This window comes from Lissotriton vulgaris, chromosome 6 (genome assembly GCF_964263255.1).
Source record: "Lissotriton vulgaris chromosome 6, aLisVul1.2, whole genome shotgun sequence".
Classification (NCBI taxonomy): Eukaryota; Metazoa; Chordata; class Amphibia; order Caudata; family Salamandridae; genus Lissotriton; species Lissotriton vulgaris.
The window spans coordinates 1,206,829,153-1,206,846,058 of record NC_141694.1 but is presented as its reverse complement, the minus strand read 5'-3'; positions in this window follow the sequence as shown (position 1 = coordinate 1,206,846,058).

The following is a 16,906-nucleotide window of genomic DNA, read 5'->3' as shown; positions in this document are numbered from 1 at the left end:
AAGTGGGAATCCTGCATTTTCTGACCATATATGTACCTCTATGAATGAAAATGGCTTCGTGAATATAGCCGTGTGTGTTTATCAGGATATATCTCACACGGGCGGGTTTAGAATTGTCTCTATGACTGCATATCATTATCAAAAATACTGTCTGACAGAAACATCATTTCCTAAGTATTGTTTACTAAAATATTGTCCCACTCGGTATAGATGTTATATACTTCACTAAAATGGAGAGATAGCTTAGTAATTAATATCAAGGACACAATATTTGTGACATTATATTTTGGTTACTTTAAACATTTACCATTTTCCTGGGTGTAATCAGAAACATTACAACCCACAGAAGTGAAAACAAGTCATAGTTTGACTGAATGGTGTTTTTTGTGGGCGGAAGTGCAGTGGTGTGTGGGTCAATTTTCGGGATGAGCATGTGGTGGTGCTTGTGGTGTGTGATTTGTATGGAATGATACAGTAGGTGTGGTGTATGTGTGAGCAGGTATGCAGCATTGGCATCGTAAATCAAATTTCTATTTCCAATTGAACCTGTCTTTTTAAGTTCAGCTTTTTTTAACCTTTCTAGGACATGGCTATACAATACATTTTTCGTTTATTCTTTAGTTCAACTCATAGCAGTCCAAATGTGCACTGCAATTGAAATAGGGTCTCAGTATTTGTTGAAAATTAATGACATTGGTGGCAAAATTAACGACTGAAGAATGGCAGTGCAGAGGACGTAAATAAAATTTACTTAAGTGGACATGTGCTGACTCTCTCACAATATTTCAGCATTCTGATCTGCAACTCTGTATATGGTTCTGGCAGCTGTGTTGTAATTTACAGCAGTTGTCAGTTTGATTCCAGCCATCCAGCATCCTACCATATTAATTTCCCTGCAGCTCGTAATGCAGTGGACAAGCTCAGAAAATGGCTTACTAGCTGTCAGCCTGTTATGTGAGCTGTGGATGTAACAATAGCTAAAATATCATTTAGTTCAGGCCAATCAAAATCCGACAGCAAGCCAACATGGCTAAATAATATATAATACTCAGGTTACTTTCATAAGAGTCAGCTTCACCAAACTTGTGCTGGGGCCAGTTTATAATAGGACTTCAATGGGGACGTGACCAGTGGCGGATGGCTACATTTGAAAGTGGTGAGGCGTAAAATGCTGGGCAAAGAAAATTTTGAAAATAGAGTGGAAAAATTGTGCATTTTCAAGCAAATTTGAGAAAGCAGGAAGGTTAATAAAGCAATTGTGAGAGTGCAGTTATTACAATAATGAAGTTTGCATGCAGCTCTTAGATGACAGTTAATAGCTCCCTGTTGTATGTTAGGATTTTAACTTACAAACTGCAAGTAAGAAAACAGATTAATGTGCCTGATGCAAAGACCATGTACCTGATGATGATCACAAAATGCACATGATCTAAATAGGTCAGTGTGCCGCTGCTTTTGTCAGAGAGATCCTTTTGTTCTTTGCAGCAGGCACATTAACCTTCTGCGCTACCTTTCCATGAGTCAGCAGTTCCACTAGACAAAGCTCCTTCCACATGTAACATGGAGGAAGTATGAGTTCTATCCAGCCAGGACAGAGGAAACATGCACTGAACAAAAGGAATGGGCAGGAAGACAGAGTTCACAGAGGGAGACAGGAAAGGTCGATCTAGATGGAGACTGGGAAGTGTAAAATGGATATCAGCAGCTTATGTCTGTCCTATCTCACTGCATCACTGCACGGATTGGAGAAAACCCCTGATCTGTCCGTCCTATCTCACTGAATTGCAGATTTTATAGAACGCTTCCATACATTTATGTTTCATCCGAAGCATCAATTCACAGAGTAAAGACCTTTCAAACATGTCAGTCCTTGTACACCATGTCACCACTGCACAGACCTAAGAACATCATTAGACATTTTGGGACAGATTTATGTTAGCTGGCGCATCCCCAGGGATGCGCCAGTTAACGTGCGCCACAGTTCGACACCCATGGTGCGCCGCATTTATAAGGCGGCGCACAATGGTGCAAAAATGGCACAGATGCGTGACGCATCTGTGCCGGAAATGTGGCGCATTGCTGGAGTTGCGCCGCAAGCGCGACGCAGCTCCAGCAAGGCTCGGTGGTACACCATCTGCACAATGCTGCGTCAAGACCTACGACTGCTTCAAGCAGGCGCAGGGTTTTGACGCAGCATTGCCCTGAAAGTGACTGAGTGAAATCTCATAGATTTCACTCAGCCACTTTCAGGAGGCGTTCCTGCGCAGAAACGCCCCCCCCCCCCCCCCTGCGCAGGAACGCCTCATTATGGCGCAGTGCTTTACAACATGACGCATCTCCTGTTTGCAATTGCCGCCATAAGTGCGCTGGGGATGCTCAGACGTGGGTCCCAGGCACTCCACACCACTGGAGTCAAGCTAGCCGGGCTGATGAGAGGTGTTACCTCGAAACCGGTCCGGTCCTCGGATGCTTGATTCCGTTCTGGGAAGGACATGGCTTTTGTAGTTCGGACTGGACTGTTCCCATGGGGCACAGGGTCAGAGCTGATTTGCATATCGCCATTGTCTAACCCAGGGTGGTGTGGAGTGCAAAAAAACGATAGATTAGGGCCCAGATCTTTGGACTGGGGTGAATGCGTGACATTGATCCACATTCTGTCCATCACCTGTTTTGTTTGCAATTGCCGCCATAAGTGCGCTGGGGATGCTCAGACGTGGGTCCCAGGCACTCCACACCACTGGAGTCAAGCTAGCCGGGCTGATGAGAGGTGTTACCTCGAAACCGGTCCGGTCCTCGGATGCTTGATTCCGTTCTGGGAAGGACATGGCTTTTGTAGTTCGGACTGGACTGTTCCCATGGGGCACAGGGTCAGAGCTGATTTGCATATCGCCATTGTCTAACCCAGTGTGGTGTGGAGTGCAAAAAAACGATGGATTAGGGCCCAGATCTTTGGACTGGGGTGAATGTGTGACATTGATCCACATTCTGTCCATCACCTGTTTTGTTTGCAATTGCTGCCAGAAGTGCGCTGGGGATGCTCAGACGTGGGTCCCAGGCACTCCACACCACTGGAGTCAAGCTAGCCGGGCTGATGAGAGGTGTTACCTCGAAACTGGTCCGGTCCTCGGATGCTTGATTCCGTTCTGGGAAGGACATGGCTTTTGTAGTTCGGACTGGACTGTTCCCATGGGGCACAGGGTCAGAGCTGATTTGCATATCCCCATTGTCTAACCCAGGGTGGTGTGGAGTGCAAAAAAACGATGGATTAGGGCCCAGATCTTTGGACTGGGGTGAATGTGTGACATTGATCCACATTCTGTCCATCACCTGTTTTGTTTGCATCTCCTAAATGCGTCACGTTGTAAATAGGGCGCATTGTTTGCGCCACAGTTGCGTCAAATAAAGTGACGCAATTGCGGCGCAAAGAGGCGCAACAGCCTCATAAATCTGCCCCTTATTACTTTCTAACTGATGCTCTACATCTACACAGAATATGTTACATACCCGGGTATCTCTACTGCAATCTCACTGCACCACTGCATGGGATAAGAACGTACCATGTAAATGCTGTAAGGAAATGACTACTCGCACTGATTAAAAGGGCTTTTCTGTTTGCCTATTCTGTTGAAAACTGCCCTTGTTCATATATGCAAACGTTGCAATTTACTAAAGCGAGAATCTCACATACAGGATGTGCGAAAGAATTAATAATGCTCTATGACATTATAGAAAGGGAGACGCTCGGCCGTAGGCAGAGGCGTGGCGCAACAGCCAGAGAGGCTTCTTCCATAGCACGAGGCTCACACTTCGATCCCCGTGCTAGCGGCAGCAGCTCTCAGCATTATGTGACTCTGGGTTGGGATGGGAAAGAGCTCACTTAATGTCCCTGATGCCCCCAGCGCCTTGAAACCTTAAAGGGTGGTATATTCGCGCTTTACAAATATTATTATTTATAGGTGATAAAAAAAAAACTAAAAAAAAACTGGCACAAGTATGAAAAAATAATTCCACTGCATGGTGTCTAACGAAGCCATCTTCATTTATCTAGACACTCTTCAGCAGATTGTGAATCATAGTACTTCAATGGCACGTTGTACAGTATGGGTAAATACATGAAGCCTCCGCCTAAAATATGAAGGCACCGCCACCAGTATCAGTTTGAAGAACAACATTTGAGCAGGAATTTGTTTTAACGTAACGTTAACGGTAAACTGATACTGGGGCCTTCGTCAATCTGCCGGCTGCCGCATATAGCACATTTGAGTGAAATGTGTTGTTTATTGTGATTTTCACACTGCGCGCGCAGACTGTGGCCTTCATATTATATTCTCCGCATATAGCACATTTTTTAGTTAGCCAATAGCCACACTCTGCATTTGCACACTGAAGGCTCACGTGACCTGTGAACTGTGTTTTATTGTGATTTTCAGAACTTTATGCTAATCTCATGATTACATCCATGCCACCGCCACCCACACACGCACCGCGCACGCACACGCACTCTACTGAAGTTAAGTACTGTACTACTGAACTGCTGTCCACAGTCACTGTGTTAAAAAAATTACGTTTTAGGAAGAGTAGAGAAGAGATGTGTTGTCAGTGGCACACTCTCATCATCACTGACTCCGTCACGACTCACTCGATAGAAGACAAGATAGAACTTAGAAGACCCTCACTGCAGCAGGCACAAGACACGAGGTCTACAGTGCTCACTCTCCTCGTGACTAGTCTGCCGTAGTTGTTGTTGTGTTATCGGCGGAACGCCAGGCGCGTTGACGTGCCCACAGTGGCCAATCACCACTACACAGCTTGCCATGGCCACATGTGATTGGCCATACAGTGCATCAGCACTGAGCACAACCACCACCCACGCGAAGCATCATCCTGAAGTGTCGCGGTAACTCAGCCAATCCTGGCCAGCATTAACAGTGCCACTGCACCAGGATTTGCTACGAGCAGGGCTAATACTGCCCATAACGAGACCCGGGGGAGTCGGGTCCCTGCCTATCTGACTGCTAGGGGGAGGAGGAGGGAAGGTACGGCAGTGTGTGTGCGCATGTGTGTGCGTGTGTGCGCGCATGCGTGGGCAAGTCATAAAAATGACTAGTCCAAAATTAACACAATGCTGCTGCCCTGGCTGCCATCCTTCTGCTCAGCTGGCAGTGCGCTGTCACCACACTGCCGCAGGCCCGCCCCCACCCTTCCGCGATGATGAGGTCAGGTCCGATCAGTCATAACCGATCAGTCATGATTCTGTCGTGCTACACAGACTGGTGACAGTGCTAATAATTGTATTTAAATCGAATGAATGCCTGCCAATGCGTGACAGTGATGGTCATCCTGGCTAGTGGAGCAACGCCCCAACGCACCCAATGGACGCACACTGGACGTGAGATGAAAAGCGAGTCCTCTAGGATGTATTTACTCACAAACATTGTAGTCAATGGCAAAGGCCTTGGAATGAAAGAACACTCCTTGGCTCAAGAATAATAACTTATAAACATGTTTATTCATTTTGCATATCATCAACCTACCCATGCCCGAAAGCAGTTTAAAAGCTGCTCCATGTTTCACAGTGCAAGTAGAAACCCACATGCACTTTCAAGGAGGGTTAAGAGATCTCCTTGCAGGTGGATGCAGTGAATGACTCGGAGAGGCATTAAGATCAAAGTGATGGAAGGATTGCTAGAATTAATCTCAGCCAATTGAAATCGCTCGACAACATCCCAGTTCATCGCTTTTCACCCACCATGTCACCTTAGTCTGGACCCAGCCATATGCAAATCAGTCTTGACCCTGCTCTATTGAGTAAAGTCCAGCCCCTAACTGCCAGGACAAGTCCTCTCTGAACCCGAACAAAAGCAACCCAGGACCGGTTTCACCCTTATAAGGGCTTATCAGCCTGCTATTGCTTTGTTCTAACATGATTTGCAAAATAACGATGGACTGATATGCATACCCACGTGATTACCAATGACTGAGATTAAATCAAGCATTCCATCCTTCACTTTCTTGTATACATTAGTAAGGAGGAGGGGCTAGCCATGGTGTAATTGGAATTCTATTAGACATACTATTAGAGAACCTATGTTCATTTCTATACATCGTTTGAGAGAAATTAAAGTTTAAAATGTTAAGGGATCCATTATATGAATTCAAAAGTTGTTCTGTCGCTTTACGGTATAAATGATGCACCAGACCCTCCTCTAGGATTCCCAAGTGATGTAATCCCGGGATGTAAGATTTTATGTCATGCAAATAAGAATCATCACAAGACTCCTAATTAAATATCACTGCTTCCATGAAAGGAATTTGCATTGCACATTTTTCAAAGAACAAGTCTAGCCAAACTGCAGTCATGTCACATGAACACTCAAAATAATGTATTCATCCCAAGATAATGATTGTATGAGTACTACATTCCCTGATGAACAGCTCGTTTTCAAAGTCTAATTGTCTTTTACAATGTCAAAAATATATTCCAATTATATGATTTTTGAAATCTGGTTTCCAAGGTTTTGGAGTGGCCACCTGAGAAAGGAATCAAAGCACTTATGAATCGAAACTTCTCTTAACGATGATGAGTAAAAGAAAAAAGTATGAGTATCAGTGGGAAACCCTCAAAATCGGCATGTAGCATGGAAAGTATGCCTCCCTGTAATTGCCAATGGTAAAAGGGTAAATACATTGCAGTCTGATGCTGTCCTCACATAAGGTTACAGCGCTAACTAACAAAACAAAGGGGCCTATCAGAAAAAACCTCGTTAAAATTATCGCCGTTTTAGCGGCAGGAAACTGCCGCTAATACGGCGATAATGGGCTTGCTAATATGCGTTATAGAATTCCAATAGAAGCCCAGGTTAGATGTGCAGGACATCTAACGCTGGCTTCTATTGGAATTCCATAATGCTTATTAGCAAGCCCGTTACCGCCATTTTAGTGGCAGTTTCCTGCCGCTAAAACTGCGATTATTTTAACGAGGTTCTTGCTAATATGCCCCATAGGTCCTTCCTTTTAAAGAAAAGAAAACTTCAGGCTCCTGTGTTTTTTTTCTATACCGTTAGGAGAGAAAAGCCTTTCCAGGAGGATGTAAAAAAGAATAGGAAACCTAACGGGTTTGCTTTAGACACTAATGTCGGGGATCAGACTTTTGTCCTTGTCTAACGACTTGTAAAAAATGGCCTATTAGTTGTTTGAGGTGAGAGCTCACGTCAAATAATAATCACAGTCCTTGTAACGGTGAACCACTAAAGTCACTAAAACAACCGGTGTTCAACCCGTTAGTAGTTTGGCACAGAGTAGTCAACTTAACTTAGATGCATTTAGTAAAGTATTTATGCAGCACTCAAAATTAGTAAAGTGAAAATATAACACATGAAATATCAAGTTTTGAAAAACAAAAAGAATTGAAAAATACAGAATATTTTAATATAACACCAAAATGACAAAATCCAATAGGTAGAGCCAAAGATATTACTTTTTAAAGTTTGAATTTAAAATGGCACCAAAAAGCCCATAGCACCAGCTGTGTTTATCTGGTGGTGCTAGACCGGGTCAAAGACAAAAGTTGAGGCTGACTGAGATGAAGCGCAGGTTGGATAAAGGGGCTAGGTTTGTCCTGGCGAACAATTTACCTCCTGACTTAGAAACATTTTTGGAGAAAATGTGGTCGTCAACGAGTCATCGGAAGGACAAGCTGAATCCAAAGTGGGGCTCAATAATGGCAGGTTGCTGAAGAGTGGAGTTGCAGTGCAGTCATCAATAAAATTGGGGAAGCTCAGAGCAGACAAAATTTGAAGTCCGTGCCCAGGAAGGCTGCAACATCATTTCTGATGTAGCTCTCTATGTGCAGAGGGTAAAATCTTTTCTGGAAGTCTGATCTCCATCAGCAGTACAAAGAGGCAAGTTGAGGGTGACTAGTGATTTAACATCAAATTCTGCAGGGATACCAGTCTCTGTCAGTTCTCCAGGCAGAAAGTTAGCACAAGGTTTTTAAGCCCCACTTCCCGAAGTTTGTGGACACAAGGAGTACACTCAAACAGCCATAGTTCCAGGACTTTGAGGCCCTACTTGAGGTTTAGTTCTCACATCAACGGCTAGCAGTAGGGTCCAGGGCAAGTCTAGTTGGAAACGGTCAATTAGGGAGTTGCATGGAGAGAGGCCTCAAGAAGCTTGCTGTGTTCCAGCAGCTCAAACAAGAGTCACCTCTGGGGTCCAGGGGTCAAAGCAAGCAGGTACAGTCTTCTTTCAGATTCTTCAGACAGCAGACAGAGCAGTTCTTCTTCTAATTCTAAACACACCTGGAGTGTTCTGAGTGGAGGTTTGTGTGGTCCACTTTTATTCTCAGTGTCTGCCTGTGGGTGAAAGGCAAGCCTTTGCCAACCCCCTAAACCAGTTCTAGTTAGTTCCTCCCCTCCCATTGGGTTTGGTGCCAGCCTGACCAGAGAGACAAAACAGACACAGGCCTAGGTGTGAGCTTTATCTGCCAGTGATATTGTAGGAATCCTGTGATGCGCAAGAAGGGGAGGGGCACATTCCCCAGGCCATCTAGTCAAGGGAGGGGTCCCCTCCCCACCTATCAGAGTCCCTCTCCCCACACTTTAGAGCCCTTTGTCCACTGTCTGAGAACAATGCACTTCTCACCACAAAGGAGCCATCAGATATCAGTTGACAGCTGGAAATTAAAAATAAATACTTTTGGTTTTCAGCATTAAATTGTCAACTTTCTAAAAGTGTTATTTCTATAATAATAACGTAAAATCAAACTTGATCCTTAAGTTGGATTATAAATTGCTATTAAAATAAGTCTTTGAACCACTTGTTGGCAGATGCAAAGTCCACATAGTTCTACAGCGAACAAAAAAGGGTTCAGCAACAGAAGGCAAAAATCTGGTGACGTATCACACCAAAGATGGTCATTTAAGCACAACTCATTCCAAATGCCCCTATAATTCCAATAGGACTGGTGACAGGACTTTACTGCCCCATCATAATTATGAGATATGGTGTAACTTTGCTTCTCTGTTGAGACTCGAGCCATTATTTTGGCTGCAGAGACCTGCCGAGATTTCAGCATGAGACGTAAAGGAAATATAACCACGAGAATTACAGATTGTGCTGCTAATTTGTCATTTTGAGTACAGAATCAGAGTATACATTGTAATATCTAGTAATTCTTCCCTTGAAATTGCCTACTCACCCATTATCTGTAACTCTGTCGGAGGGAAAATAATGGTCTGAATATCCTAGCATTTGTATTGAGACCATCAGAGTGGCAGAAAAGTGAGTTAGATATTCCGGGCCATATTTATCAGAATTTCACACAATGCAATGCAGCAAGCTACTTGCTGTGTGTGTGATCGCGCAAGAAATCACTGTCCACACCTCTTTAGGAGCAAGAAAGGCCACTTTATTTTAAGACAGGTGCATCATAAATTTCTTGAACACATTCATTATTTATTTATTTACCATAATTCAACTCTACAGTGAGCCTACGAAACCTAAATCCCAAAACCCCGAACTAACTCTTGCCTACTACCCCTAGTACTACCCAACGAGCTACCCTTCAGGATGGCCAACCCGCTCCAGGCTGCCCACCCCACTAGCAAAAACCCGCCTCCTAAAAGAACAAAGGCACCTGCCCTAACAGTGGCAAACCTACAAAACAAAGCAGCACCTAGAGCACCGCAAAATAAAAACCCAAAAAATAAAATAAAAAAGAGGGAGGGTGGGTGGGGCAAAACAAAACCTCCCTTCTAGCTTCCCGCCACGCAGTTCCCAACCGCCAGCCTGCCTCCCTTATATCTCCTCCCCTAATCAGTCCCCACCTGTTGCCCTGACTCTCGCACGAACATACCCAGGAAGAGACCGGCTCGCGCCTAGCTCTCCCTGGGTCCCCCCTCGCGCAAGAAATCACTGTCCACACCTCTTTAGGAGCAAGAAAGGCCACTTTATTTTAAGACAGGTGCATCATAAATTTCGTGAACACATTCATTATTTATTTATTTACCATAATTCAACTCTACAGTGAGCCTACGAAACCTAAATCCCAAAACCCCGAACTAACTCTTGCCTACTACCCCTAGTACTACCCAACGAGCTACCCTTCAGGATGGCCAACCCGCTCCAGGCTGCCCACCCCACTAGCAAAAACCCGCCACCCAGGAAAACCTTTAGCGTTTTCCTGCCCCACCTAAAAATGGAAAGGAAGGAGCACACCACAACTGCACCTGAAGAACTTTGCTAATCAAATCCCTGAGCTCCAGGAGGTAAAAAGAAATGCCCAATGAAGACAGATGTACACCATCCTCACAGAATAAATGCTGTTCAGAGACTTTTAAATGGTAATGATCCAAACTGTAGATACCCACATGGTGACAAAAAAGTCGCATTGTTCTATTAACTTTCCGTCGAGCCTTTTCCAGGGCGGAATGGTTCCTCGCCCCACGCCATTGCAAACGAGGCACAAACTCAGTCCATATCAGCATGGTGCTCACCCATGTGGTCTTGATGATTTCCAGGTCTTGCTTCATTAATTTCAACAAAGTCAAACCAGAGAGTGAAACTAAGTCATTTTCGCCCAAATGCAGCACCAGGAGATCCGGAGGGCCCCCCAAACACTGTGAAACCAAAGCAGCCAAGGCGGGAAAAAGCCCACCCCAGCGCATGCCCCCCGTGCCATGCCAGGAGACTTCGTGCGTCATGCTGTTTAAACCAAGTGATCTCCCACAAAGCTGACTGGCAGCGGCTAAAGCTGCCCGTTTAACAAAAGAGTGCCCCAGTATCCACACCCTCCTTTTGGATCCGGCGACTGAGAGCCAAAGACCTAGGAGAAAAAGAAATGTTAGACAAGCAAAAATGTACTATTTTCTCACATATTTTTCACAGCACTTGGAACGCCAACGTCCAATGCGACGAATTTGTGACCAGTCCCACCCCAACCTAGCGGCCTCCGTCGCCGCACCAATTCTGAATGAATGGGTACCAAATTGAACAGGATCCCTCCCCAGGCGCAACAAAACCTTGCGTAATACAGCCAACAATTGAGATGCAACTATGGGACTACCATCAGCATGACAAAAAATGGGCCCCTGGAAAAAATGTTGGGAGGACACAAAAACCTCCCATTCTCCCACCGGGCAACATGCAGAGACACCACTCCTGCCAAGGAACACCCACTTACCCCTCCCCATCTGGTCGGTTTTGGACGCCCGCCTCCACAGCCGCACTCTGTCACTTTCCAACACCACCTCACTGCTGGTCATGCCCACCCTACCCCGCAACCCCAACAACTCTGATGCCCGAAATGCCCCAAAGAACAACCAGACAAAACACAAACGAAATTTGGCACACTCAAAAGCATCATGGCAACACACCTCCAATTCCGGCAACAGCAACTGGAGCAACTCAAAAGTCACCGGCTTCCGGAGCTGCTGACCACCAGCCCGAAGCCTAGTCAAACCTTTCAACACTTTACGAACCAACACCCCCCCAACAGGATCCCTCCCCCACCAAAGCTGCCCATAAAAAGAAACCCCAGCCAACTTGCCAGAAATGGTTTTGGGCGATAGGCCCTTGTCCGCCAAATGTAAAACAAACTGTAAGATGCATTGCTCATCTGATAACCCGGCCCTGATTGGCCCCGTCAAATCCTTACCAAACTGCAGAAACTCATGCCAGGCCTTCACATAACCCCGCCTTGTGGAGTCAGCCACTGAATTTTCGACCAATTGGTGTACCCTCAATCCCCCAGGTCCCATACGTTCTGTGGGATCGCCGTTGGTTCCAGGTCCGCCCCAGGAGCCAATTTGCGGAATTCGGTCCACTGAAAGCGAGACAAAGAGTCAGCGATGCAATTAGAAGTACCAGGAACATGCCGAGCTTTAAAGACAATATTTAACTGCAGACACCGCAGCATGAATGCGCGCAGGAGCCGCAAAACACGCAAGTCACGAGCCTTTTGGTGATTGACAAGGTGGACTACTGCCATATTGTCCACATGGAACAAGACGGAGCGATTCTGAAACTCCTCCCCCCAGAGATACAAAGCAACCAGCAGCGGGAAAAGCTCCAGAAACGCTATGCTGCGACCCTGTTCCTTCCAATGCACCGGCCAGCCGGCCGCGCACCATCGACCTTCCCAAAATACAACGAATCCGTGAGCTCCCGACGCATCCGTGAACAACTGGACTTGCCACACCATGTCCTCATCCGCAAAAAACAAGGACACACCATTGAACTCCTGCAGGAAACGAAGCCAGACAGTCAAATCGGCACGCACAGCGGTGGTAATGCGCACCCGATGATGGGGAAGGCTTGCGCCGGACATTGAAAGACCCAGACGTCTACAAAACGTCCTGCCCGCCCGAACAACCCGGCAAGCAAAATTGAGGTACCCCAAAAGCTTCTGGACTGTCCTCAAAACAACTTTCCGCTCCCCCAACACCAGATGTATGAAGGCAGACATTTCCCGCACTTTAGCCTCAGGCAATCTCGCCACCATAGACAAGGTATCAATTTCAATCCCTAAGAAAGTCAGGGATGTACAGGGACCTTCTGTCTTATCCGGCGCCAATGGAACGCCCAATTCCTCCGCCAGAGCCTGAAAGATGGTCAAAGCCGACTGACACTGCCCAGAGTGACCCTCACCAATGAAAAGAAAATCATCAAGGTAATGACAGACCAGGACGTGGCCACTGACAAAAGTGAAGCGCCACTGCAGAAATGTACTGAATGTCTCAAAAAGGGAGCATGACACTGAACAGCCCATGGGCAACACCCTATCAACGTAGAAACTACCATCAAAATGCATTCCCAGAAGACTGAAATCCCAAGGATGGATGGGCAATAGCCGGAAAGCCGACTGAATGTCGCTCTTTGCCAGCAAAGCCCCGACACCAGCCGTGCGCACGAGCCGTAAGGCATCGTCCACTGAAGCATAATTGACCGTTGAGTCAGCTGGATCAATAAAATCGTTAATGGATGCACCCTCGGGCCATGACAGGTGATGGATAAGGCGAAACTCCCCCTCCGCCTTCTTGGGTACCACACCCAGAGGCGAGACGATCAAGTCAGGAAGAGGACAATTCAAGAAAGGACCAGCAATCCGACCCGCTGCAAGCTCGGCATCCAGCTTTTTCCGTACAACATGGGGACTCTCTTTCGCAGACTTCAAATTGTCAGACCACCTACCCACCCTGGGTCCCTGATACCCAATCCGAAACCCAATTCTGAAACCCCAAGACAAAATCTTAGCAGCCTCAAAATCAGGATAATCCACCAACCAGAGATCCAGAACATCTTGCTTAATAGGAGTAGGAGCCCTTGTAAACAGCGTGCTGAGGCTGTCCCCTACCCCCTGAACCCCGTCCTTGATCACCAAAGCGCTGGCCGGGAAAACACTGGGTGAGCGCATGCTTCCCCCCACACTGCGAACACTCATGCTTATACCTGCAAGCTGGTCAGTTACAGGAACCCCTGTTAAAATGCCAGCATGTGCCAGAGGAGGATGATTGACCTCTGCCCCAAACCCCCGCCCCAGACTGAGCGGGGCAAGCTGGAAAGGGCCGATAATACACTGGCTGCCCGCTAGCCGTGTGGGTCGTAGCAGGCGGGTGAGCCGATGCCATCCACTGTAGCCATAATTCGGAATCAACCTCACCCCACGAACGCTCAGGAAAAGCGCTCATGCCCGCCCTGAATTCGTCATCATAGGACAACCAGGCAAAGCCTCCAAAGTAACTGTGAGCTTTGCGAATGACATCGGCATATTTAAACATGTCTATCGCCTTGCCCGGATGACGTTGGCAATAAACGCTGGCATAGATAAGAAAGGCCGAAGTCCAATTCTCAATCGACTTCGGAACACGAGGCCTCTGAGCCAATTCTAATTCCTCCTCCTTCGACCCTTCTTTAGCTTGGACATCTCTATGTAGCAGCCGAAAAACATCCACAAATGCACCAGACCATATGAGATTCTTTGTTTTTTCAGACAAATGGGACCCCAAAGGCATCCCCACCCCAGAATAAGGCAGTTTCTTAGGTAGGATACTATCCTCCGTAACCTGTGTGGCAGCCGCCCCCCCAGTCCCTGCTGTAGAAACATCCCTTGCAATTTGCACACTAGAAACATTCGAAATCACCGGCCGCTCAAGCCTCGGTGCCAGAGCGACTCGCTCAACAACAACCCCATCACCCGTACCAATAGATCTTGTACTCTTAACAGGGAGACTCTCCCTAGGTTGCCACACAGACCACCACCCATCCTTACCTCTTGGCAACTGCTCCGACTGTGGTTGAACAGCCACACGATCCCCTTGAGAAGGTCCAGACCTCACTGCCCCTCGTACTGCTGCATAGTCCGCACGAGACGCCTGCAAAACACGAGAAACAGTGGGTTGCCCCAACCCACCCCCCTGGGCCCGTGCTGCCAAAAGCCCAACATCTTTGTCTCTCAATTCCCCTTCTTCCAAATCATCATCATGAAAATTCCCACAGAAAGCTTCGTCAGAAAATGCAACTTGCGCACTGCCACTGGGCATAGCCCCATCACCAATACCCCCATCATAAAACTGCCAGTCAATGTTCTGAAAGCTGTGTGCACTGAAAGCTGTAGAAGAGATATCCGCTCCAGATAACTCCCCTGTAAGCCCACCACTGGAAACAGCCGTGTGGACAGTTCCCGGGCCCGTAGAAACAGCCAACAGCCGCCCAGCCGGAGGCGCAGATTGAAAACTGCGGCCGCTCAAGCCAGACAAGGAAGAGTTCGCAAAACCAACCTCCCTTAGAGCGGAATCGCAATCACCCCCCGATGGACGACCCACCGACGCCAGACCATTGACACCACCCGACCCAGTCGCAGGACCGCCCTGGAGGCCACCTGGCCGACCCCTAGGGACCGGGAACAGAGCTTGCCCAGAAACCGGGGGCGCCCCCCTGTGTACCAAACCCATCCCACCAGGACCCAAGGGCGTGGGGGGGGCAGAAAGGGGGCCAGGCGCACCGAGGGCCGCAGACTTGGTGGCCGGGGGGGCAGCATGCGAGGTGCAGCACACGCTGGATCTAAAACAGAAGCATGAGTAGGAGCCTCAGTAGGGGAATATGCAGGCAGCGTGGCAGTATGTGGCCCAACATCTGCACCGTCCAGTGGTGGGGGGCCAAAAGTGTGAGGGGGGGCAGGACCAGGCACCGGCGTAGCAGGGGAGAGCAGGAAACATTGCCCATTCAACCAGAGGTACGGGGAAACCCCCTCCGGCAAGGGGGACACTGGAGTTAGTGAGTCTACATGCTCTGCAGCAGGGGGAGGGGGCTGCGTGTGCCCGTGCAAATCCAGGCTCCGCCCCCGCTTTGGTTTAGGACCCGCCTGTGGCTTCCCAGACTTCCCCGGGGCAAGGTCGCCTGAGCGCGGAGCCTGCCGGCCCACAGAACGCCCCCGCCTCCCCCCGGGCGCCCCACATGGACCAGCACTGAATAACGGTAAAGCGCATACCTGCTGGAGGGCGCCCGGGGCACCCGGCGGGGGCTCCACAGCTGCGGGGGGCAGAACAGACATAGGCCCGTCCGCCGGCATGGCCGCCTCGCCGTCTTCCTCCTCCGCCGGGCCTGGGGACAAACACGCCGTCACCGCCCTGGACACACCCTCCGCAGCCTTGCGAGGGGGGCGGGCCATTCCGACCCACGCCTCCGCCGGAACACCCGGCCGCAGCAGGTCCTCACGCCCGGCCTCGCAGAGTATCTGCACGGCCCTCGGAACCTCCGCTGCTTCCTCCATGGAGCCAGAGAAAAGGTAAACACACGCGCGCCGCAAAACAAAACCTCCCTTCTAGCTTCCCGCCACGCAGTTCCCAACCGCTAGCCTGCCTCCCTTATATCTCCTCCCCTAATCAGTCCCCACCTGTTGCCCTGACTCTCGCGCGAACATACCCAGGAAGAGACCGGCTCGCGCCTAGCTCTCCCTGGGTCCCCCCAAGAGAAAGGGCAGGAATGTGCCATATTTCTAGCGTATTCCTGTCCTTTGTTAGCGCTGTCATGCTTTTAGCTGCCTAGCACCAATTCAGGTATCATTGCATCATGTTGCAAGAGTGCCTGCATTGGGGCACCGGGCAATCCCCCGGTGCGCCGCAAGGGTGGGGGCCGATTTTGTTACAGGACCGTTTTTGCAGTATAGCTGCAAAATCGGCCCTGTAACAAAATCGGCAGAAAACCGGCCCCGGTCGCACCATCAACTCCCCCGGGGAAGGGGGGCCGGCCGATCACTTTGGCAGGGCCGGTTTTCGTTCCCAGTCTGGCCCTGTGCAGGCAGGATTGATTTTGTACAGAAAGGGACACCTTTGTTCACAAAAGCAATCCTGAGAAGCATTTTTCTCTTTCTGAGTGTGCTGCAGAATTCAGCACACTTAGAAAGAGGAATCAACAAGGAGAAATAAAGACATTTATCCTCGTTGCACTTCTGACGGGGAGGCATACAATTATGAACCATTCCCAGGTATACCAATGTTGGTAAATCTGGCAATGTGCCAAAATTCATGGGTGGGTGTATAGGAACTGCCACGCTACACCTACGGCATGCCTCCCTGGCTGCAGAGTAATACAAAGCAGAGATTTACGCTGCCTTGAATTACTCTAGATTTATAAAGTCATGCAGGGCTACACAAGGTGGCCTTGCGTGGCTTGAAAAATCTCTTTTCGGTTTCGGTCACCCTTGCTCCCCATTGCTTGGCACATTTGAAACACAAAACCTTGATAAATTTAGGCCACAGTGCTTAGGTTTCAGAACATTTAACATATTATGCTCTTTAGAGTAGTCAAAACTGTAAGCACGCACACTGCTTGGCATAAAACACTGGTTTTCCCAGAATGATGGCAGATGCAGTGCATGGATATCTTTGCTTTAATGTGCTCACCTTTT